Below are 25,231 nucleotides of genomic sequence, written 5' to 3'. Positions count from 1 at the left end.
TCCCTTCCATCTGGGGTGAGTTAGATATAAAAGAACACAGCCCTGATGTCACCTAGGGCTGATGTATTTTTAGGCCTGGCCTCCATTCCATCTGTGCTCAAGGCTGACGGATGGTGTAGAAGAATTTGGTGTCTCTCAGGGACAGAATTTATCTCCCCTAACCTCCTTAATTAATTCAGGCTAGCTCTGTTGTTCCATAACTATAGCTTTAGGGACTAGGGAAGGCCTGTGACTCAAAAGGCCAGCTCATCTGTTTCTATTCTTAATCACTCCGGAGTGGTTTGAGTACAACCCGGTATAGCCCTACCTGGAAGGAGAGAAATGGCAAAAATGTGTCTCATTATATGCCATCCTAGGAGGGGTCAGGATCCTTTCATCAGCCTGATGTAGGTGAGTGAATTCAAGCATATATTTCATTCATGAGGTCATTCATTCATTTAGTCACTCATTCAGGACACACTTTTTGAGTATCCTATGATACACTACATTCTGATCTAAATGCTGGGGAAAAAAGATAAAAATACGATTTCTCACCCTAAAAGGCATAGATATTTATCTACATGTCTGTCAATAAATGTAGATAAATAATTGCCAAACAGTGTGTTAAGTGCTACTAACTGAAGGGGAGGGTGGCTAAAGGATCACATAGAGGGGCTATTAAACAAAGTGGGGTGAGTGGGTGAAGGAGTTCATGGGAAAGATTTCTAGAAATGATTCCTAAGATGAGTCTGAGAGATGAATAGGTGGAGTTAGTCACCAAAGGCTAAGAGTGTACTAGACAAGAAAGCATGGAAAGCAGGCAGGGCGTGGAGACATGAAAAAAACATGGTGCCATCACAAGAATGATGAATAGAGGTGTCAAAAGGGAGGTGGCAAAAGCTGAAGCTGAAAAGGGAAATACTAATGGGACCTTCTACACCAGGATAAGGAGTTTGGATTTTATCCTAAAGGAGGGCCATTGAAAGAGAAGTGATATAAACGTATTAGTGTTTTTTTAAAGATTAGTTTGACTAATGTGAAGAGAATGAAAGAGAATAGGGAGAGACTAGAGATACTTCAATAATCTAGGTGTAGGAAGACCAAGTCCTAAACTAAAGTGATGTGGGGCTGGAGCAGGTGGACGAATTTGAAGGAAGATATTTAGAATATTTTGTTACATACCAGAATTAAAATATCTTCTCAATAATTTTATACTGAGTAAATGTTGAAACGATAATATTTGGGATATATTGGTTTAAATAGAGCATATGAAAATTTAAAGAAAGCTATCTAGGATATAGTTCCCAGAGTGCTTGATGTCTCATGGCTATGTGTAGGTGAGGACAAGCTAAAATCTTGGTATGACCACTCTGGGATGTGGCCTATCACCAAGATGAGGACTCATAGAAATAACAGATAGGAAGGAACTGATGATCAAATTCATGTCAAGTATTGTCTTCCCCACGGAACTGGATTAAAGTGTTTAAGGTAAAGCAAACAGAACATATCTCAGTGGGAGGGAAGCAATGTAATTAGGTATGCAGCATCCCTAAGAACAGGTAAAACAGAAATGGAACTGGCTCGAACCTCATTTCTATTGTGTAGACACAATAATGCAACTTGAATTTAGGAGAGCTCAGTGTATGGAGAATAGGTCAAGCACTTAGGAAAACACAGATCAGTCTCTTTAGAAAAGGCAGTCGGATCAGGTGATCTTTCTTCTCAGGCTAGGGACCCTTCTGGAATTCTGCAGGATGGAATTTGTGAAAGTGATGTGTTTAAGTGAGGCTATTGGCAGGAAACAGATGGCATACTCAAGCAGTGTAGCTAGATGAGCTTAATGAAGGGCCTATTTACGGCAGTGCAGGTATCCACAGTGATGGTGGGGCATATAGAGCTGTTATCACCCCCAAAGACCCAAGAGGCAAGGGGAAGAAACCGTATTATTGGAACCCAGCAAGAACTATAGCAGTGCGAGAGGGGCTGCCTGATAGGAGCTGTGCCTTTAGGTAGCACAGTGCGGGTTCTGCCTAAAAGCAACGCCGCTGGGAGGGAGACAGGGGCACAAAATCTGTATCTCACTCTCTTCCCACTCTCTGATCTCCCACCAGTGCCCACCATTAGCCAGGCCCCGCCAGATGCCAGCTGGCAAAAAAACAAACAGCCTGTTGCTGCAGTCCTTTGAGGTCAGCCTCCTTTGTCACAGAGCATGGCAGAGAAGGGCAGAAGGCGGACCTTGGGGGTGTGAGCAGCAAATGGAAAATCACAGCTCAGTGAATGTTCTTAGCTCCTGATGCTACCATCCCCTAACGTGTTGCTTCCCAGGAAGTCAATGCTTTGCTGCTCTCTGTGGCCAAAATACCTGAACACACTGTGAAGTAGTTACACCCTAGAGAGGAGACTGAGCAGGAAGGGGTTAATTCCAAAGAACCATTTTAAATGCCTGTCACCTTGTATAAGGTATTAGTTGGAATGTTTCCTCTCTTTTTCCAGGGAAAGAGGACAGGATTGAAAAGGAATGTTTTTCCTGTGAAGAAACCAGGCCTGCAGGGGCTTATATTCAAAGAGGGATCCAGCCCCTTGTTCAATTTGAATTTAAAGTCTTCCCTACCTGTGTCTGGTTTCTTTCCTGCCAAGCCTTGTTTTTGCATAGATGTCTGACTAGCCTGGTTTTTTTTTTCCTGTGGCCTAAAGCAGCCTTTTGGATGCTAAGCCTGCCTCCTCTGGCTGCTGTTAAGCAGAGAGGAAAGAGAGCCCGTGGGTCAGGGGGAAGGCTGAGGAGCGAAGTGAGGCTCTCAGGGATGGTGGTTTATTCCGGGCCTAGCAGGCTGGTGTGCTCCCTGCCTGTGCACACAGATTGAGTCCCAAACCACAGGTCCTTTCTGACTCTTGGAACCACTTAGATCTTGTGTGTAGAGGGGTGAGAGGCGTGAGGCTATTCACCTGGGCTAGCTCAAAACCAACTGAGTATTTCTTAAGAGTTCATTTAGCAAGACATTCCTTCAGTAAAGAATGCCAGATGGCCAGCAACCACCCAAATGGCATGCCTCTGTGTCTGCAGGGTTACAATTTCTCTATCTTGGATGACCCTTGGTATACTACAAGTGTTAAGTCACTCAGCTCTCTCTTGAGTGATGCCCTCTCCCTAATGTCACCCCTCATTACCCCCACTCCCGGAGGAGTAGCTGTGTCCATTGATTTACAGATGCTGGTGACTTCTAAGCAGTGGGTTCTCATCTTGCAAGAGCACGTGCCCTAATCCAAGATGGGCAGGCTCTGGCTTCTGGGAAAGGGAGTTCTGGTCTCTGCAAGAGTAAGTGGTAATACGAGGTTTGGGCTGGATGAGGGGAAGTCCTGAGAGGATGAGAGGGTGAGGAAACTTCTGGAAAGCACGAGCTTTATAAACTGGCCAACAAGTTGCACTACGAGGGAGGGTCTGGCCCCTTCAGAGTATGATAAAGATCTCTTCTTCAGTTGGACATTCACTTTTGGTGGAAATACTAATATGGAGAAGCTTCAGGATTGTATTTGGTCCCAAGGCAGCCTGTCAGGGTGGAAAAAAAATGGAAGTTTCAAAAACACTAATAGTGAATGCATTTTGTAAACGATGAAAGGCAACACACTCGGTAGCTTGAGGGGAAAGGCGTGCTATTTCTAGAACTCATGATCAATCTCCAACCAGGCCAAGGAAAGCTTTCTTAGCAGACGGGAGGCAGGACCCTTACAAGGCATCATCTCTGCCTTGTGTCCTCGGTTTAATAGCATTTTCTGAGCTGGAGAGGGGCTGAAGTTGAAGGGTATTTATTACTGGCCTCTCTTTCAGATATAGAGAGATGCATTTTCAGCTTCAATTTTCATTTTGTCTTACTTACGAGGTTAGGCTCCCCCAGTGTTGATCTCTTCTCTAAGCGTGACAAACCCCCGCTGAGTCTTCCACACTAACAGCAAATAAACAGTTGCTATGTGTGCACACAAATGATTTAGATTTTCATTATACAGAGCTGCTGATATATCAGGAGGCAGAACTGGGGAGAGACAAAATGCTTGGTTTTGACTTCAGCACTGTCTCCTTCTCCCTCCCTCTTTATCCAGGAAGGAGGCCCCAGATAACAGAACTCAGAGGAGGGGGCATCGAGGCCAGCTGGCATCCACGGGGCAGCCCACGATGTTCGCTCCCTTTCATGTAGTGTCTCTACTTCCTAAAGACGTGGTGGCAACTACAGAAAGGAAACAAAGCTGGTAGAAAGATCAAGGAGGAAGAAAGAGGGCTAGACAGGTAAATATTGGAATCATTCCAGAGGCACATTGCTTCCTCTCACTGTGGCCTATTAGAATCTCATTTGGGGAATTTTGCAATTCTTTCTGAGATATCTCTTTGTATCTTCTGAGCTAAAATACTGCCCTCTTCTAAACAACATGGTAAAGTGAAGACAGTCCAGGCTTTAGAGTCAGACAGACAGATCAAGGTTTGAATCCCAGCCCAAACATTTCTGAGCTGTGTGTCTTTGGGCAAGTTACTTAACTTCTCTGAGTTCACAAAACTTTCTAAGACAGTATCTCCTATCTGCTGTTGGTCTCCACACTCCCCAGAGCTTCAGAAGGCATTTACTATCCAGTGGCCCCACACCTTTCAGTTTGCACTGATAACTCTAACACAGTAATTTTTAATTCTGGTTCACATTAGAATGCTCTGAGGGGCTTTTAAAAAAGGTTGATGCCTATGTCCCACCCCAGTCCAACTGAGTCAGAATCTCTGGGGGCCACTAGACCATAGTGCCCCATCGCCATTATTGATGCCATCTGCTGACCTCGTAAGCATTGCTCATTCATTGATGACTTCAGCACCTGGCTCACTTTCTTTTTTTCCATCCCTGTTGCTATCATCCTTTTGGAAACTTCAACATCCACGTGAACCTCTTTGCCAACTTCTTGGCCTCTATAGTCTTTGACTTCCTTACCTCCAATGATATTTTTCTTCCACCCAACCTCTGCCACTCCCACTATTGACATTGGCAATAAATTCACCATCACGAAAATCCAGATTTGAAGCCTCCCATTCCTGACCAACATTTCTTATTCTTTCAGCTCATGTTTTTAATATTCCCTCTTTATCAACTCTTTGATCCCATCCTACTTACCCAGTCTAGAGTCCATAGTTCATCAATGTAATCACCTCTTGAATAAATATTCCACTCTTTTGCCCCCGACTCACACTATAACATATTTGTCCAACAAAATCTTAATCCTGGTTAAATTAAATAATCCACCTGCTCCCAACTGTTGACAAAGAAAAACAATAACTGTTCTTGCACACTTTGTCTACACCCACTCCCTTGATGAGTTCATCCAATCTAATGGCTTTAAATTTTATCTATACTCTTTCTACTCAAAGTATGAGCTATAGTCTAAAAGCATTAGAGATTTAGACTCTCGGGCCCCACCCCAGACCTACTGAATCATAATCTGCATTTTAACAAGATCCTCAGGTGATTCATATGCATTAAAGTTTGAGAAGCACTGATCTATGCAAGTGGTTCTCAGTCCTGATTGGAAATTAGAATCAGCCGGAGAGTTAAAATTCAGCTTATGCCTAGGCCTACTTTCAGAGGTTCTAATTAATTGGTCTAGGGTAGGGCCTAGACATACATAAATTTTGTGTCATTGTGTGGTTTTAATATGTAGCTATAATTGAGAACAACTGACTTAATTATTGATGACTCCCAAGTTAACATCTCTAAGCCAAATTTCTCCTATGAACTCCAGGCTCATAAGTTCAACTACATACTCCACAACTCTACTTGGATGTCCAATAAACTTGACATATTGTACATATCCACAACCAAGATTCAAACCTTTCTCCTTAAATATGCTCCTTGTAAATTTTCTCTATCTTAGTAAGTAGATGGCACCATATTTACCTGGTTTGCCCCCTACCTCCTAGGGTGGCTCTTCTCATTTTTTTCTGGCTCTTCTGCCTCTGTTCTGCCTCTTAATGTTAAAATGCTCTAAGGTACATTGCTTAAGTTACTCCCCCAGGTGATCTCATCTCTGTGCTGATGACACTCCGATTTAAACATGGTCAGATTGCTCAAATTTAACCCGTGCAAAAGAAAATTATAGTTTTCTTTCCCCCTTCTCCAAAAAGTTGCTCCCACCCAAAATTTGGAAATAATCTCTGATTTCTTTCTTTCCCTTGGTGCCTACCTCCAATCCCATGTGCAAATTCTATCACTTCTACCTACAAAATATATTCCTTATCTTCCTACTTCTCTTATCTCTACTACAATCATCCTAAGACATTAATGATTCAAAAAGTCTTAGCAATATGGGACTAAAAGGGGATATTCTAACCTGATAATGGATATCTATCAAGCCTTCATCTAACATCATACTAAATAATGAATTTTAGAAACATTCTAATTTAAGTCAGAAAAAATGGGAAATATTTCAGTGTACAATAACAACTAAAACTATAAGGTACCTAAGACCAAGTCTAACAAAAGATGCAGAAAAGTTACAAAACATTATTGAAGGGCATGGGGAAAGACTAAAAGGAAAGATCGGTTTCATGGCTAGAAAGACTGGATATCTCAGTGTGTCAGTTCTCTCTAAATCAATCTGTAAATTTCACACAGTCCCAATAAATATCCTCCATTTTTTAGTGTTAACTTTACTTACTGATTTTCATATTTGTATTCAGGTATCAGCACTTAATGGAAAGCTATAGCGGTTAACAAGTGTAATATCGACAACCTAGCAAGGGAGTCTGGCAGAGAAAGGTAACATATAGATCATGATGTGAAGAGTCTCAGCTATAGTGGTCAGACCTTCGGTGCTTTGGTCTCCTTCCGTCCCTTCCTCAAGCCCTCAGAATGTCTTTAATATCATAATTTTCTTATTCCACATTTTTTGCTTCTGGAAATTAGATTCATTCTTGGTCATTTAAAATGTGCAGTTCCTTTTGTTTAAGACGTCCTACGCATCCAAGCAGTGCAGTCCCCTCTTGTCACCCTATATGCTCTAGGGGTTTCCCCTATGACGGCTGCCGTGGTCCTGTTGTGGCTGGCTGACTACGCCGGCAGTCTGATAGGCTTGGTTGGCCCCCAGTCCAGTTGGTTGCCAGCCCCTGCCTTGGGTGGACAGAGGCTGCTGGATGTTGGTTGGTGGGGCTGGGTCACAGGTGGCTGACTGTAGAACCCCAGCGGGCCCTGGGTCTAGTGCCGGCTCACTGATGGGTGGAGTCAGGGTCCAGAAGACTCCGGGGCTGCTGCCCGCCCAGTGGTGGGTGAAGCCAGGTCCTGAGGTTACTGCCGGCCTAATGGCAATCAGAGCCAGGTCCTGGAGTCTAGTTGCAGGGCCCAGGGTTCCCAGAGCAGGTGTCAGATCACCGGTGGGGGCAGGGGTTCCTGACACAGTTGGGTACAGGGGTTTGGGGTGTCCCGAAGCTTGTGTTGGTCTGCTAGTAGGTAGGACTGAGGCTCAGCTGGTGTTAGGACAGGGTTTGGCCTATTGGTGGGCAGGCTGAGTCTGCAGGCTATGGGATTACGGTTTTGCTGGTCTGGAGTCTGCCCCCTGGTGGGTGAGGCTGCTACAGAAGCTAGAGCAGGTTTCCTGGAGGGCAGGGCTGGCGCCCAAGGGATTCTGGGACTGGTGCCTGCCCACTGGTGGGTGGAGCTAGGTCCTAGGTCCCCTGGTGAACGGGACTGGAGGCTTAGTGGGTCTTAAGGCACTTTGTCTGCTGATGAGCTGGGCTGTGTTCTTGCCTAGTTAGTTGATTGGCCTCACGTGCTCCAGCACTAGCGCCTACAGGCTGCTGGGCCACGGCAGGGCTGAGTCCTGGGGCTAATAAACTAGAGGGAGGAGCACCAGGGTCCACGTGGTAGAAAGAGCTCCCAAAATGGCTGCCGCCAGTGCCTGCTCTGGGATTGCTGCAGTTGCCTCCTGCCTCTCCCAGAGGCTCTCCAAGATCAGAAGGTAGGTCTGAACCAGGCTCCTATCCACTTACTGCTTCTGCCCTAGGTTCCAGAGCATGTGATTTTGTGTGTACCCTTTAAGAGTGAAGTTTCTATTTCCCTTAGTCTAATAACCATATCTCTGTCTCAGCTTCCTTGCCGCCAGCCCCCAAAATGCAAAACCCGTTTGGCCTGAACTTCATACAGTTCATCTCTCTTTTCTAGGTCAGACATGCCCTTATTATTTATACAAAATTCTGACTCAGTAGCATTCCAGGATCCTGAATCAAACTCTAAGGTCTTTGGAATGCAACCTAGGAAAAAGGACCTTTCTCATTGTTATGCAAACTTTCTCCTCCTCTCTCTGACACTATCCTTCCCCACAGATCTCTACGCTCTTTCACAGTTCTGCTCTCTCAGCCAGGACAAGCACATCTCCACACCATACTTTTAAGCTTGAGCCAGCAGTAATGTAGAATGTTAACTTAACTCATTAACAACAAAATTGTCTTTCCTTACTTGCTCTAATCTCTTGCCAGACTAAGGTGGTTTTCAATTAGCAAATTTTAAGCAAGAGGTTTTTCTTTTCTTTTTTTTGCATAGCCATTCTTACAGGGTAGTTAGTCGGAAAGCTCAAAAGAATCCATGTAAATAGCCATGGCGTATATACATGTGAAACGTGTAAAGCATAACTCAAATATAGGGTGAAGGTATAATATGAGGGCCGTCCTCAGTAATTTATCTTTCCTTGGTTGCTTTTAGAAAGAAAAAGGCAAGAATCCTCATACACGTGAAATTTCAAGGACTTCTTATCATTTGCATGGTTGGCATACTACCATTCAAACATAATCATATTTCTTTTCCACCTCTATTGGGTTCTGAAGAATAATGCATATTTCTTTTCTTCTGTAAGTCACAGCAGTGCACGGGCGGTATAGCCCTCTATCCAACCTGATTCCCATTTGCACCATTACTTTAACATATCCTGCCTTCATGTCTTCACTTGGGCATAATTTTCTCTTGGAATTTGTATTTTAGATGATCAAATGTGACAATAGCCAGAAACTCATTTTATTTCAAAATGATAGAAAGATCATGAGCATTTAGATAACGGAAGTGCTTTCAAAATCAGCAACTCAAAGAGATTTGGGGTTCCAGGGAGCTTATGAAATGAGCTTCTTTATGAAATGAAGATGGCCACCACCCACTGCAACACACCTTTGAGCACTTTTGTAAAATCACCACCACCACCAACACACACACACCAGTTTCTATTCTTCTGGCCAACCATGAGGGAGAATTTGTTCTCAAGGTAGTGTTCTAATAACTGCTGTAAATTCACTCTTTCATGGTTTAAACTCAAGGACTACAGTAGTATCTGAAATGATGGGAACAGTAGGATCTGCTGTATTTCTAGAATCATGACAGAAAGGAGAGGCTGGGGAAAATTCTGACTATTGCTAGATCCTGGAAGGGTACTGATTTAAGGACTCACAGGTCTGCAAACCTGTGAAAGGTGAAGAGGGAGGGGGAAAGAGTGTATGTGGAGGCACACACATACACAAGTGTCCTTGTATTACTTGTGGTAGGAAGAATTCTAAAAACGCATCCAGTTTGAACTCCCCAGTATGATGAGATAGCACTCCTTTGACTGGAGTGTGCTACATGGCACAGGTGACTTTTAGATAGGGGAATTATCCCAGCGGGCCTAATCTATTCAGTGAGCCCGTGAAAGCAGAAAACTTTTTCCACCTGGTGGCAGAAGGGGACGTTACAGTTATTTGAAGCATGAGAAGGATGTAAAATGCTGTTGCTGGTTTCAGTATGGAGGGGGCCACATAAGAAAACATGCAAGATGCCTCTGGGAGCAGAGGGTGGCCGCATCGCTGACAGCACAGAGATAGGGACCTCAGTCCTATAACTGCAAGGAACTGGATTCTGCTACAAGCACACAAGCTTGGAAGAGAGCCCTGGGCTTCCAGATAAGAATGCAGCTCAGCTGACAACTTGTAAGACCCTGAGTGGAGATTCCAGTCCCACCATGCTTCACTTTTTTTTTTTAATTTTAAGGGAGAGGTAATTAGGTTTATTCTAATGGAGGCACTGGGGACTGAACCCAGGACATCGTGCATGCTAAGCATGTGCTCTATCACTGAGCTATACTCTCCACCCTGACCACCATGCTGCACTTCTAACCTAAAGACCTATGAACTGATAAATGGGTATTTTGAGCCACAAAGTGAATGGTCATTTGTTAGGTAGCAATAAAAACTAATATATTTCTGAATTAATTTTGTCCCAGGATCACGGACTCCTGAAGGAACGGATCATGTCATCTCTGTGGAAAAGGCCCACTGTCCCTGATGCAAAGTCCTGTGTCCAGTAAGTATTCCTGAACTGTTAACTGGTGACAAATAAGCTCCCTGGGCCAGGTGCAGTTGCTCAGTGTGCTCACCTGACTTGGAGTGTAATTGAGCTGTTTCTCTGGCTCACTACTCTTAAACAGCTGGCTGGAAGTTGAGGGCCAGAGAGCCAGGGTGCTCATCTTAAGTTCTCTCTTCTCCTACAACAGATAGGAGGGATCCCTTAGGCATACACACATGAGTTTAATAGCAACATTGTGTGGTCTTAAATAAGCCAGGCTGGGCTCCCTCTGGGATCTGGGAGATGATATCAGAGATTAAAAATAAACCATTAGGCACTCGCTGCCCTCATTCTTGGGCTGATGAGGAGCCGGATGATAAAGTTACACTTTTAACCCGATCATGAGAATGGAAAAGGGCTCATTCCTCTTTCAATTCTCATTAGGGTCTTTGTCCAGACAAAGGCTGTATTTACAGGTGCTTTGCAAAGTGTAGCTCCCTTCCTGTTCTCAGTCAGCAGGGCAGAATGATGCTGTCATGTTGGCTTGGTGTCCCCTCCCACCTCCATTTCTTTCTTTTCCTCCTCTTTCTTTCCCTTCCCCTGCCCCTTTTCCTAATTTTATTTTTTTCCCTATTGAGCTGTTTGGTTGGGAGAGTGAGAGCCCCAGAGCAACAGCAGAAGAAAAAAAAAACTCAGCTTCTCAGAGTGGGATAAATGCCCTTTATTCTTATTTGAGTTTCTCACTGCCTAGAGTGTAAGGGTAGAAAATAGAACAGTCTAACAGAAGCAGAGAGCAAGACCTTTTCCATGGTGTTTGGAAAAGACTAAAAAAGGGAGCAGAAAGGAGGATGAGGTGACCCTGTTCCTGTCCCTCGGCAGTCACTCAGTCAACATTTCTGGAGTGCTGGGACATTTACTGTCATTTCGTGTCATGTCATTAAACAGGGTATAAAGCGGTTTCAGTATATGCTCCCCCTGTGTGCCCAGACATTTGCTACCTGTTCTTGGGCTCCAAAAGAAACAAGATTTGAGCTATGCCCTTAAGGAGCTAATAGGGTTTCTGGGGGGGCACAGAACCCACATATAAACAACACATGGAGAAGACATAGACATCCCCAGGACCAGGCAGAACTGAGGGGACAGGATGCTGTGGGGCTGGAGGAGAGAGGAGGGATGTGACTTGCGGGAGCAGCAGTGATGGTTATAGAGGTGTGGAGGAAGGTTCTCTGTGGCATGGGGTTGGGAAGGAAGATTGAAATGTAGTTGCATGGATACAAGGCGAGGTAGGGATGAACACTCTTTGTACCCAGTTGTCACAGAATTTTCACGTTATAGATTGAATTCATATGTTGAAGCCCTAACTCCTACTGTGACTGTATTTGGAGATAGGGCCTTTACATAATTAAGGATAAATGAAGTCCTAGGGGTGGGGCCCTAATCCAACAGGACTAGTGTCTTTATAAAAAGAGGAATAGACACCAGGAGGCATGTGCAGAGCAAGAAGGTGGCCATCTGCAAGCTAAGGAGAGGGACCTCAGGAGAAATCAGTTCTGCTGACACTTTGATCTCGAACTTCTGGCCTCCATAACTGAGAGAAAATTAATTTCTATTGTTTAAGCCACCCAATCTGTGGCATTTTCTTTCGGTAGCTTGAGCTGACTGACATACATATGAAGGAAGCTTGTCCTCCAGCCCTGGTCCTCAGTGCTGTATGAGGGTTGCTCTAAGGCACTTATTATCATGGTCAAAGGTTTAAGCGGGCTAACAGTGATGGGTACATGAGCACTTGAGGATATAGGCAGGTTCTGGCATGGCTCTCAGCGAGGTGACCTTTTTTAGGTCATGTTACTTATCTGGGTCATTTTTGTCTCTACAGTGAGTGAATTAGGAAATTAATATGAGTAACTTGCTAATGCATGAATAGAAAGTTCAAGGTGAGGATCATAATAACCTTGGAATATTTTTCGTAAAACTCATGCTCTACTGCTTCACTCCCTGTTCCTACTGAGAATCCCTGGTTTTGATATTGCAGGCCATGGAAGCTCAGTAAGGTCTGCAGTCTTACACTCATACATCCTGACTTCTTGTTATTGGTGAGTCTTCTAATTCTAAAAGTATCTTCTCCTGCCTTTCAGCTGGGTAGAGTCAAGTATTTAATACATCCAGTGGTACCAGCATTAGATGCTAAATGAGAGGGAAATGGCTCTTCTGAGGTGAAAGTTGAGGGGATCCATGAGAGCGGTGCCCCAGGGCTCTGGGAGCTCGCAGCTGCCAGGTTGTTCAGTAGGCGAGACTCAGATTCGGAAACAACAATGCCTTCACCCCCTGCTTTATGGTCACTTAGGAAAGGTGTCCCCAGCTCTGGAGGGGGTGGCATGGAGTAGTGTGACTTCTCATGGTCAGAGAGGAGCCCCCATCCCTAGCAACCTTTGCTTCCCACTAACCAGGCACGTCTTAGCCATAGTTGTCACTCAGACTGAATATAGGTCTGTTCAGAGAGACCAGGGGCCTGAGTACAGGAATGAAGTTTTAAGCTCATGGGCACAGACCTCTTGGTTCTCCCCTGCCACTAAGCCTAATTACCTCTCCCACCCTGTTTGATCCTCCACTGCTCAACTGCACATGCCACCCAATCTGAACTGGGGAGGTCCAAAATCTCCTGAAGCCCATACTAGAAATCCTGAGTCCAGCTACGTAAGTGGCAGAATGATTGAACATTTTTTTCCTTCAGCTTTGATGAGCCTCTAACCCCGGCAGGAGATTTATTTCTGTTGTCAATGTTATTTCAGGGCTCAGGAACTAGTTGTCTACCTGGCTCTTCAGCCAATCATAGGCAGTGGTAAAGAGGAGGCTGGCAGGCAGCAACGTCCCCTGGGGATAGTGCAGGTTATTTTGAGCTTATCTTATTCTTAGCCAGCAGCCTGGGACGTTGGTGTCTGCACATGATACAATTTTGCCTGGTGGTGGTGGCAGCAGGACACTTTGCTTCAGGTGCCTGGCGTGCAGTAGTACAGAAATGAATTATGGGAAAAGCAGTTTCCTGGTGCCAACTCAGTCTCCCAGTAGACCTGCAGGGTCAGGAGGAAGATTTCATGTAGGCAGCCTGCTATGTGAGCAGACACAAAAATGCCAATGCCCACAGGGGAGGCTGGTGCTTAAAACAGAAAACAACCAACTCAGCATCACGGTATGCCTGGCCTGATTCCGAGACGTAGGAAACTAAGGCCCCCATCATTCTGATGTGGCAAGACTGGCAAGGGACTGGGCAACGGGAGAGGGGCTGGTCAAATGCATTAGGGAAGGGATGCCCTACTCTTTGTGCTCGTCCCTCTGAGAGAACAGGGATGAATAGCCAACACCGGTGCCTATTCAGTACCTCCAACACTGGGTGATGAGCTGCTCTGATTCCCAGCAAGTCCTTCCCCATTGCCTCTACATTTCCAAATCCTTGGTGTGCAGAATTCCTTAATAACTCCAACCCGTTCCTAACTGCTCACAGAAGTGCTCAGCACAATGCTGGCCACATTTGCATTCATTCAACACATTCAATAAATGTTGAATGAATGAATGGTCTATATTAGTGGATTTCATACTTAAAAATTGATAGAATCCTTGTTTTCAAATGTAATCTTACTCTGAAGCTCAATACGCAGAATGGATAAGAGTACCACACTGATTATATTGGCACCGGGGGAGGGGACAGAGCTATGCCTCTCAGTCTTCCCTTTGCTGTGTCCTATGGGAGAGTCAAGAGTGCTAAGATTCCAGCAGCAAGGATTCATTAAGTATCTATGGCTTGCCCAGCCTCATATGCATTCTGGAAGATTTAAAAGGAGTAGAAAGCTTTATAATGGAGAGTTTAAGATGAACAATAAAATGTATACACAAAAAATATATGAGAGAACCAGGGAACCATGAGGAAAGAAAATATCACAATGGGCTGGATTCTACAGAAATGGTTGGCTTTCACCGAGGTCTTAAAAGAAATGTAAGATTTCAGTTTACACAAAGAAGGGAAAGTGCTTCAGACTGAGGGTACAGTGTAAGCAAAGACACAGAAGTAGGACCAGCACAGCACTGGCACCAGGATGGAGGAAAGGGACTGGTAGTGGAGCAGCCTGACTAGGTAAGCAGAAGAGGTGTGTGTGGTGCGTGGTGTGTGGTGTGTGGTGTGTTTAGAAGGGTAGGATTTAGTAGGCAGCAAGATGGAGTCAGATGATGGTGGTGTTGAAAGGCTGCCAGAGAAATTCAGGAGCTGGTAGACTGCAGGGAAGCCACTAGAGGTTTTTAAGTATGTGAATAGCCCAGTGAGAAATTTTTCTGGCAGTGACCTAGAGAACGCATGCTTGGAAGAGATGAGTGTCCACACGTCCAGATAAGAAGTTATTACATTAACCCAGGTCAGAGGCAGGTCTCTCGTTTTCTACTTAAAGTGACTTAGTCCCTGTTGAGTTGGATTGGACCAACCAATCTAGAAAATTACTATTTGTGCACCACTGCAGGCTGTATGACCTGCTAAATTGCTACCCACTTTTAAAGCAAATAACTTCTTTGGTCTACAGTAACACCAGCCTTCTGACTGTTCCAGGTTGTTCAGTGAGTTTCTGATAAAGAGAAATAGCCAAGGGAAGTCAGCTTCTAATGGCACTGTCACTGAGTATTGGCTTGAACCAACACAGGTCTGCTTTGAAGTGTTAACTTAATGTGTCATCGTGTCTGGTGGCACTCAGGTTGGACATGCAGTGAGGATTTGTTTTAAAGTATCTGAAAAAGATTATACAGTACAGTTGGATTACAAGGATCCTGGGAACATTTATTGGAGTTACAAGTTCTAGATAATACATTTCCTCAGCCCAGTCTGTGCACAAGCAGCGAGTGAGCTGGATTTGCTTCAAAGAGTGTGATAAAATCTGGCATTAGTGCGTTTATCCCATCTTATCTTTCCAGGCAGCCTTTGCCAATTCTCAACCTGACCACGATTCAGATACCCTCATGAGGAATCCAATTTTACGGGTCCCTTCTAAGTTTGGGTAATAGGGAAAAGAAGTGGGAGTGGGAGTGCTGGCAAGTAAGTCACAAGACCTAGGCAAGGGAAGCTCACAGAGAGAGCACATCAGGAGAGGCGGATGTGACCAGATAACAACTTTCTCTGGACTCTGGAAATGTGATGACTGTCATTATTATGAGTGACTATCTCTATGAGAGAAACAAGAAAGAATAAAGAAACATACTGAATGGGAGACAATATTTGCAAATCATATATTTGATAAGGGGTTAATATCCAAAATATAAAAAGAACTCATACAACTCAACAATAAAAAATCAACCCAATTAAAAAATAGGGAGAGAATCTGAATAGGCATTTTTTCCAAAGAAGACATATAGATGGCCAAGAGGTAAATGAAAAGATGCTCAACATCGCTAATCATCAGGGAAATGCAAATCAAAACCACAGTGAGATAGATAGCACCTCACTCCTGTCAGAATGGCTATTATCAAAAAGATAAGAAATAACAAATGTTGCAGAGAATGTGGAGAAAAATGAACCCTGTACAATTTTGGTGGGAACATAAATTGCTGCAGCCACTATGGAAAATAGTATGAAGATTCCTCCAAAAATTAAGAATACAACTACCATATGACCCAGCTATTCTATGTCTGGGTATTTACCCAAATAACACAAAAACATTAATTAAAAGAGGTATGTGGACCTCTATGTTCATTGCAGCATTATTCACAATAGCCAAGATAGGGAAACAACCTAAGTATCCATTGATTGATGCACGAATAAAGAAGATGCAGTGTGTATATATATATACATATATATACACACATATATATATACACAGACACATATATATATACACACACACATACATACATATATATACACACACATACATACATATATATATATATATATATACGCATATATATATACACACACACATACATACAATGAAATACCACTTGGCCATAAAAAAAGGATGAATTCCTGCCAGTGGTGAAAGCATGGACAGACCTTGAAGATATTATGCTAAGTGAAATGTCAGATGGAAAAAGACAAATACTGTATGATTTCACTCATATGTGGAATCTAAAACAAAACAAAGAAACTCAGAGAGAACAAATTAGTGGTTACCAGAGAGAAAGAGGTTTAGGGGTGGGTGAAATAGGTGAAGGGGGTCAATAATATGGTGATGGATGGTAACTAGACTTGTGGTGGTTATTACTTTGTAGTGTATACAGATGTCAAATTATAATGCTCTTACCTGAAATTTACATTAAAAAATAAGTAATGGGAGGCTAGGGTAGGCCCAAGTGCCATCTATTGAGAGTTATTTAATGAGAAACTTAAAATCATTAATTCAACCTATTCAATGAATATTTAATAAGTGAAACTTTATAGGCACTAAAGAATCACTGGTAATTAGAAATACTTGCCCTCATGGAGCTTATATTTTAATGTGGGGCAAGAGCAGGCAAGAAAGAAAATAAACAGATTCTTTCCCTAAATGATCCCATGCAGCTCCATGGTTTTATTTACCATCTACATTCTGGTTCCTAAACTTACATATCTAGGCCTGATATCTCCCTGGGGCTCCAGACTCATTTACCTGATTGCCAGTTCAATGTCTCCACTTAGGTCTTAATGGCCCCTCAAGTAGAACATGACCAAAACAGAATCTTGGTGTTTCCGCAAATCTATTTCTCCCACAGCATACCCCATCTTGATAAATGGTCAGATCATTCCTCCAGTTGCTCAGACCAAGACCTGAGAGTCATTCTTGATTGCTTTTCTTCACCCTCTAGCAATCTGTCAGCAAATCTTATCAGTTCCACCATCAAAATTCATTTCTCACCACATCGACTATCACCCCAGTCCAAGCTGTTATAATCTCTAACCCGAACAACTGCAAGCAACTCCTAATTGGTCTCATTGCCTCCGATTTTTCCATCATCTAATCTATTTTCCATACAACAGTCAAAATGATCTTACATACTAAGAATTAGATTACATCACTCTGGCACTTAAAAAGTAATGACTTCCTGTGAATCTAAGAAGTAAACAAATACTTTTTCAAGGTCGCCAACAAGTCTGGTCAAGATCTGGCTCCACCGTCTTTCAACAACTTCACCTCCTATCAGTCTCTTTCTCTCACTCAGTAAGCTCAAGGTACTCATTTTTTTAATTTACAATATTGATTGACAAAGCTGATTTACAATATTGTGTTTGTTTCATGTGTACAGCAAAGTGACTCAGTTTTATATTTTTTTCAGATTATTCATTATAGGTTATTACAAGATGTTGACTATAGTTCCCTGTACTATACAGTAATTCCTAGATGCTTATTTATTTTATGTACAGTAGTTTATATCTGTTAACCCCATAGTCCTAATTTATTCCTCCCCCGCTTTTCCCCTGTGGTAACCATAAGTTTGTTTTCTATTATCTGTGAGTCTATTTCTGTTTTGTAAATAAGTTCATTTGTATTTCTATTTTTTAAGATTCTAGATATAAGTAGTATCGTATAATATTTGTCTTTTTCTATCTGACTTCATTTTAGTATGATATCTCCAGGCCCATGAATGTTGCTGCAAATGGCATTATTTCACTCTTGTTTATGGCCGAGTAATATTCCATTGTATATAAATACCACATCTTAAGCCAGTCGTCTATTGATGTGCACTTAGGTGGTTTCCATGTTCTGGCTATTGTAAATAGTGCTGATATGAATGTTGGGGTGCATGTATCTTTTTAAATTCGAGTTTTCATCTTTTCTGGATGTGTGCCCAGGAGTGGAATTACTGGATCATATAGTAGCTTGATTTTTAGCTTTTTAAGGAAACTCCATACTATTTTCTATAGCAGCTATATCAATTTGCATTCCCACCACAGAGTAGGAGGCTTCCCTTTTCTCCATACTGTCTCCAGCATTTATTATTTGTAGACTTTTTGATGATAGTCATTATGATTGGTGTGATTTTGATTTGCATTGTTGTTTTGATTTGCATTTTTCTAATAATTAAAGAAGTTGAGCCTCTTTTTATGTGCCTATTGGCCATTTGTTATGTCTTCTTTGGAAAAAATATCTAGGTATTTTGCCCATTTTTTGATTACTTGTTTGGATTTTTTGATATTGGATGTATGAGCTGTTTGTATATTTTGGATATTAACTCTTTGTCAGTCACATAATTTACAAATATTTTCTCCCATTCTATAGGTTGTTTTTTTTGTTTTGTTGATGGTTTCCTTTGCTGTGCAAAACTTTTAAGTTTGATTAGGTTTCATTTGTTTATTTTTGATTTTATTTCCTTTGCCTTGGGAGATTAATCAAAGAAAATATTGCTACAATTTATGTCCAAGAATGTTTTGCCTATGTTCTCTTCTAGGAGTATTATGGTGCAATGTCTTATACTTAGGATTTTAAATCATTTTGAGTTTATTTTTGTATTTGGTGTGATTTGATTCCTATGTAGCTCTCCAACTTTCCCATCCTGACTTGTTGTATATTCTTGCCTCCTTTGTCGAAGATTAATTGACCATAGGTGTGTCGGTTTATTTCTGTTCCATTGATCTATAAATCTGTTTTTGTGCCAATACCACACTGTTCTGGTTACTATATCTTTGTAGTATAGTCTGAATTCTGGAAGGGTTATGCCTCCAGGTTTGTTCTTTTTCTTCAGGATTGCTTTGGCAATTGTGGGGCTTTTGTGGTTCCATATAAATTTTAGGATTATTTGTTTTAGTTCTGTGAAAAGTTTCATGAGTATTTGGATAGGGATCACATTTAAATCTGTAGATTGCATGATCATTTTAACAATATTAATTCTTCCAATCCAAGAGCATGGGATATATTTCCATTTCTTTGCATCATATTCAGTTTCCTTTATCAATGTTTCATAGGTTTCAGTGTATAGGTCTTTTACTTCTTTGTTAGGTTTATTCCTAGGTATTTCTTTTGAAAGAATTTTAAATGGGATTTTAAAAAATTCCCAATATTTCATTGTTAGTGTAAAGAAATGCAACAGATTTATGTATATTAACCTTGTATCCTGCTACCTTGCTGAATTAATGTATTAGTTCTAATAGTTTTTGTGTAGAGACTTTAGGGTTCTCCATATAAAGTATCATATCATCTGCAAATAGTGACAGTTTTACCTCTTCCCTTCCATTTTGGATACCTTCCCTTTTCTTGTCTGATTTATGGGACTAGGACTTCCAATACTATGTTGAATAGAAGTGGTGAGAGTGGATATCCTTGTCTTGTTCCTGAATTTAGCAGGAAGGCTTTTAGCTTTCACTGTTGAGTATTATGTTGGCTGTGAGTTTGCCATAAATGGATTTTATTATGTTGTGATATGTTCCCCTAATACCCACTTTGGTGAGAGTTTTTTTTTTTTCTTACCATGAATGGATGTTGAATTTTGTCAAATATTTTTCCTGCATCTGTTAAGATGATCATTTTTTTTGTCTTTCCTTTTGTTAATGTGGTGTATCACACCGATTGATTTGTACATGTTGAAATGTTCTTGCAATCCTGGAATGAATCTAACTTGATCATGGTGTGTGATCCTTTTTATGTATTGTTGAATTTGGTTTGCTAATATTTTGTTGAAGAATTTTGCATCTATATTCATCAAAGATATTGGCCTGTAATTTAGTTTTCTTGTTGTATATTTTGTCTGGTTTAGGTATCAGGGTGACGATGGCTTCATAGAATAAATTTGGGAGTGTTCCCTCCCCTTCAATCTTTTGGAACAGTTTGAGAAGGATAGGTATAACTTCGTCTTTGTATTCCTCAGTGAAGCCATCCAGTCCTGGACTCTTGTTTGCAGGCAGTCTGTTTTATTACAGATTCTTTTTCCCTTTTGATGAGCAGTCTGTTCAAATTACCTGTTTCTTCTTGAGTCAGTTTTGGCCAGCTATATGTTTCTAGAAACTTGTCTGTTTCTTTTAGGTTATCCAATTTTTTGGCATATAACTGTTCATAGTATTCTCTTATGAATTTTGTATTTCTGAGTTATTGGTTGTTATTTCTCTTATTGCCTATTTTATTTATTTGGGCCCTCTCTTCTTTGTGAGCCTGGCTAGAGGTTTCTTGATTTTGTTTATCTTCAAAAACCAACTCCTGGTTTTATTATTTTTTTCTATTTTTTAATCTCTATTTTACTTATTTCCTACTTATATTTATTATTTCCCTCCTTCTGCTGAGTTTGGATTTGTTTGTTCTTCATTTTGTAACTATTTTTGGTGAAAGGTTAGATTGTTAATTTGAGATTTGTCTTGTTTCTTGAGGAAGGCCTGTGTCACTATAAAATTCCCTCTTAGAACTGCTGTTGCTTCATCCCATAGATTTTGTAAGGTTGTGCTTTCATTGTCATTTGTCTTGAGGTACTTTCTTAATTCTTTTTTGATTTAATCAATGACTGATTTTTTTTTTTTAAAGTACCATGTTGTTTAATCTCCATGTATTCTTTTCCATTTTTCTTTCTGTATATGACTTCTACTTTCATACCATGTGGTCAGAAAAGATATTTGAAATAATTATACCTTCTTAAATTCATCGAGGCTTGTTTTGTGACCTAGTGTGTGGTCTATCCCAGAGAATATTCCATGTGTGCTTGAAAAGAATGTGTATTCTGGTGGGTTTTCTGTTAAGTTGTTGTTTTTTTGGATGTGGTGTCCTGTAGATATCAATTAAGTCCAACTGGTCTGTTTTGTCATTTAGGATCTCTGTTGACTTATTGATTGCCTTTTTTTCTTTAAACATTTTTTAATTGAGTTATAGTCATTTCACAATGTTGTATCAAATTCCAGTGTAGAGCACAATTTTTCACTTATACTGGAACATACATATATTCATTGTCACATTTTTGTTTTGCTGTGAGCTACTGCAAGATCGTGTATATATTTCCCTGTGCTATACAGTATAATCTTGTTCATCTATTCTGCATATGCCTGTCAGTATCTACAAATTTTGAACTCCCAGTCTATCCCTTCCCACCCCCTCCCTGTTGGCAACCACATGTTTGTATTCTATGTCTGTGAGTCTGTTTCTGTTTTGTATTTATGTTCTTTTTTTTTTTTTTTTTTTTTTAGATTCCACATATAAGTGATCTCATATGGTATTTTTCTTTCTTTTTCTGGTTTACTTCACTTAGAATGACATTCTCCAGGGACATCCATGTTGCTGCAAATGGTGTTATGTTGTTGTTTTTTATGGCTGAATAGTATTCCATTGTATAAATATACCACCACTTCTTTATCCAGTCATCTGTTGATGGACATTTAGGTTGTTTCCATGTCTTGGCTATTGTAAATAGTGCTGCTATGAACATTGGGGTGCATGTGTCTTTTGGAAGTAGGGTTCCTTCTGGATATATGCCCAAGAGTGGGATTCCTGGGTCATATGGTAAGTCTATTCCTAGTCTTTTGAGGAATCTCCATACTGTTTTCCACAGTGGCTGCACCAATCTACATTCCCACCAGTAGTGTAGGAGGGTTCCCTTTTCTCCACAGCCTCTCCAGCATTTGTCATTTATGGACTTTTGAATGATGGCCATTCTGACTGGTGTGAGGTGATACCTCATTGTAGTTTTGATTTGCATTTCTCTGATAATTAGTGATAATGAACATTTTTTCATGTGCCTATTGATCATTTGTACTTCTTCCTTGGAGAGTTGCTTGTTTAGGTCTTCTGCCCATTTAGGATTGGGTTGTTTGTTTTTTTCCTTATTAAGTCATATGAGCTGCTTATATATTCTGGAGATCAAGCCTTTGTTCGTTTCATATTTGCAAAAATTTTCTCCCATTCCATAGGTTTTTGTTTTGTTTTACTTATGGTTTCCTTTTCTGTGTAGAAGCTTGTAAGTTTAATTAGGTCCCATTTGTTTATTCTTGCTTTTATTTCTATTCCTTGGGTAGACTGACCTAGGAGAGCATTTTTGAGATGTATGCAAGATAATGTTTGCCTGTATTTTCTTCTAGGAGGTTTATTGTATCTTGTTTTATGTTTAAGTCTTTGATCCATTTTGAGTTGATTTTTGTGTATGGTGTAAGGGAGTGTTCTAGCTTCATTGATTTCCATGCTGCTGTCCAGTTTTCCCAACACCATTTGCTGAAGAGACTGTCTTTATTCCATTGTATATACTTTCCTCCTTTATCAAAGATTAATTGACCAAAAGTTTGTGGGTTCATTTCTGGGCTCTATTCTGTTCCATTGGTCCATATTTCTGCTTTTTTACCAATACCATGCTATTTTGATTACTGTAGTTCTATAATATTGTCTGAAGTCTGAGAGAGTTATTCCTCCATCCTCTTTCTTTTTCTTCAGTAATGTTTTGACAATTCTAGGTCTTTTGTAGTTCCATGTAAATTTTATTATGATTTGTTCTAGTTCTGTGAAATACGTCCTGGGTAATTTGATAGGGATTGCATTAAATCTGTAGATTGCCTTGGGCAGTATGACCATTTTAATAATATTGATTCTTCCAATCCAGGAGCATGGGATATCTTTCCATTTTTTAAGTCTTCTTTAATTTCCTTCATCAATGGTTTATAGTTCTCCATGTATAAGTCTTTCACCTCCTTGGTTAGATTTATTCTAACCAAGGTATTTTATTACTTTGGGTGCTATTTTAAAGGGGTTTGCTTCTTTACTTTCTTTTCCTGTTGATTTATTGTTAGTGTAAAGTAATGCAACTGATTTTTGAACGTTAATTTTGTAACCTGCTACCTTGCTGAATTCTTCAATTAGTTCTAGTAGTTTTTGTGCGGACCTTTTAGGGTTTTCTGTATATAATATCATGTCATCTGCATATAGTGATACTTTTACCTCTTCTTTTCCAATTTGGATGCCTTTTATTTCTTTCTCTTGCCTGATTGCTGTGGCTAGGACTTCCAAGACTATGTTGAATAGGAGTGGTGATAGTGGGCAGCCTTGTCTTGTCCCAGATTTTAGTGGGAAGCTTTTGAGTTTCTCACCATTGAGTACTATGCTGGCTGTAGGTTTTTCATATATAGCTTTTATTATGTTGAGATATGTTCCCTCTATATCCACTTTGGTGAGAGTTTTTATCATAAATGGGTGTTGAATTTTATCAAATGCTTTTTCTGCATCGATTGAGATGATCATGTGGTTTTTGTCCTTTCTCTTGTTGATGTGATGTATTACATTGATTGATTTGCATATATTGAACCACCCTTGTGTCCCTGGGATGAACGCCACTTGATCATGATGTATAATCTTTTACATGTGCTGTTGGATTCTATTTGCTAATATTTTGGTAAGGATTTTTGCATCTATGTTCATCAGTGATATTGGTCTATAATTCTCTTTTTTGATGGTGTCTTTGCCTGGTTTTGGTATCAGGGTGATGGTGGCTTCACAGAATGAGTTTGGGAGTATTCCCTCCTTTTCAGTCTTCTGGAAGAGCTTGAGAAGGACTGATATGAGTTCTTCTTTGTATGTTTGGTAGAATTCCCCGGTGAAGCCATCCAGTCCTGGACTTTTATTTGTAGGGAGGTTTTTTTTATTGCTAATTCAATTTCATGTCTACTGATAGGTTTTTTCAAATGATCAGTTTCTTCTTGATTCAGTCTTGGTGGACTGTATGTTTCCAAAAACTTGTCCATTTCCTCTAGGTTACCCATTTTGGTTCCATATATTTTTTCATAATATTCTCATATGGTATTCTGTATTTCTATATTGTTTGTTGTAACTTCTCCATTTTACTGTCTTATTTTGTTTATTTGTGCTCTCTTTTCTTTGTGAGTTTGGCCAGAGGTTTGTCGATTTTATTTATGCTTTCAAAAAACCAGCTTTTGGTTTGATTGATTTTTTTGTATGTTTTTTTTAATCTCCATTTTATTTATTTCCTCCCTGATCTTTATTATTTCCTTCCTTCTGCCGACTTTTGGGGTTTTTTTGCTCTTCTTTTTCTAATTCTTTTAGCTGATGGGTTATATTGTTTATTTGAGATTGTTCTCTTTTTTTGAGGAAGGCCTGTATCATCACTATAAACTGCCCTCCTAGCACTGCCTTTGCTGCATCCCATAAATTTTGTGTGGTTGTCCCTAATTTCATTTTCATTTGTCTCAAGGTATTTTCTAATTTTTAACTTTGATTTCATCATTGACCCATTGGTTTTTTAATAGCATTTTGTTTAATCTCCATGCTTTCCTTTTTTTCTCCTTTGTTTCTCTGTAGTTGATTTCTAGCTTCATGGCATTGTGGTCAGTAAAGATGCTTGAGATAATTTCTATCTTCTTAAGATTATTGAGACTTCTTTTCTGCCCAAATATGTGATCAGTCCTAGAAAATGTTCCATCTGCACTTGAAAAGAATATATATCCTATTTTTGGGGGGTGTAATGCTCTAAAAATATCCATCAAATCTAATTTTTCTATTGTATCATTTAAGTTCGCTGTTGCCTTATTTATTTTCTGTCTGGACGATCTGTCTAGTGATGTTAATGTGATGGTAAAATCTCTGACTATGATTGTGTTCCCATCAATATCCCCCTTTATCTCTGCTAGTAATTGTTTTATGTACTTAGATGCTCCTATATTTGGTGCATGTATATATATATATATATAATGAATGTAATATCCTCATCTTGTATTACTCCTTTAATCATAATAAAATGTCCTTCTTTATCTTTCTTTATGGCCTTTGTTTTAAAGTCTATTTTGTCTGAAATCAGTACTGCTACACCTGCTTTTTTGGCTTTTCCATTTGCATGGAATATCCTTTTCCATCCTTTCACTCTCAATCTATATGGGTCCTTCTCCCTAAAGTGGGCCTCTTGTATGCAGCATTTTGAAGGTTCTTGCTTTATTATCCAGTCTGCCACTCTATGTCTTTTGATTGGAGCATTTAGTCCATTGACATTTACAGTAATTAATGATAGATGTGTGTTTATTGCCATTT

General features: G+C 40.5%; 1 protein-coding gene across 2 annotated transcripts in view; it reads left to right on the top strand.

Moving 5' to 3' along the window:
- LHFPL1 (LHFPL tetraspan subfamily member 1) overlaps positions 1-25,231 on the top strand; it is a 165,462-nt gene that overhangs the window by 50,302 nt on the left and 89,929 nt on the right. The window contains exons 1-2 of one of the 2 annotated variants that reach the window (XR_836224.3): positions 7,653-7,953; positions 10,234-10,313. The gene's annotated coding sequence lies outside the window, so the exon portion shown is untranslated. Of the gene's footprint in view, positions 1-7,652; positions 7,954-10,233; positions 10,314-25,231 lie in introns of those variants that run through there. The other variant, XR_006719251.2, reaches the window with a different exon arrangement.

This window comes from Camelus bactrianus, chromosome X (assembly GCF_048773025.1).
Source record: "Camelus bactrianus isolate YW-2024 breed Bactrian camel chromosome X, ASM4877302v1, whole genome shotgun sequence".
Classification (NCBI taxonomy): Eukaryota; Metazoa; Chordata; class Mammalia; order Artiodactyla; family Camelidae; genus Camelus; species Camelus bactrianus.
The sequence above is the reverse complement of the archived record's forward strand: the minus strand, read 5'-3'. Positions and strand labels throughout refer to the sequence as shown.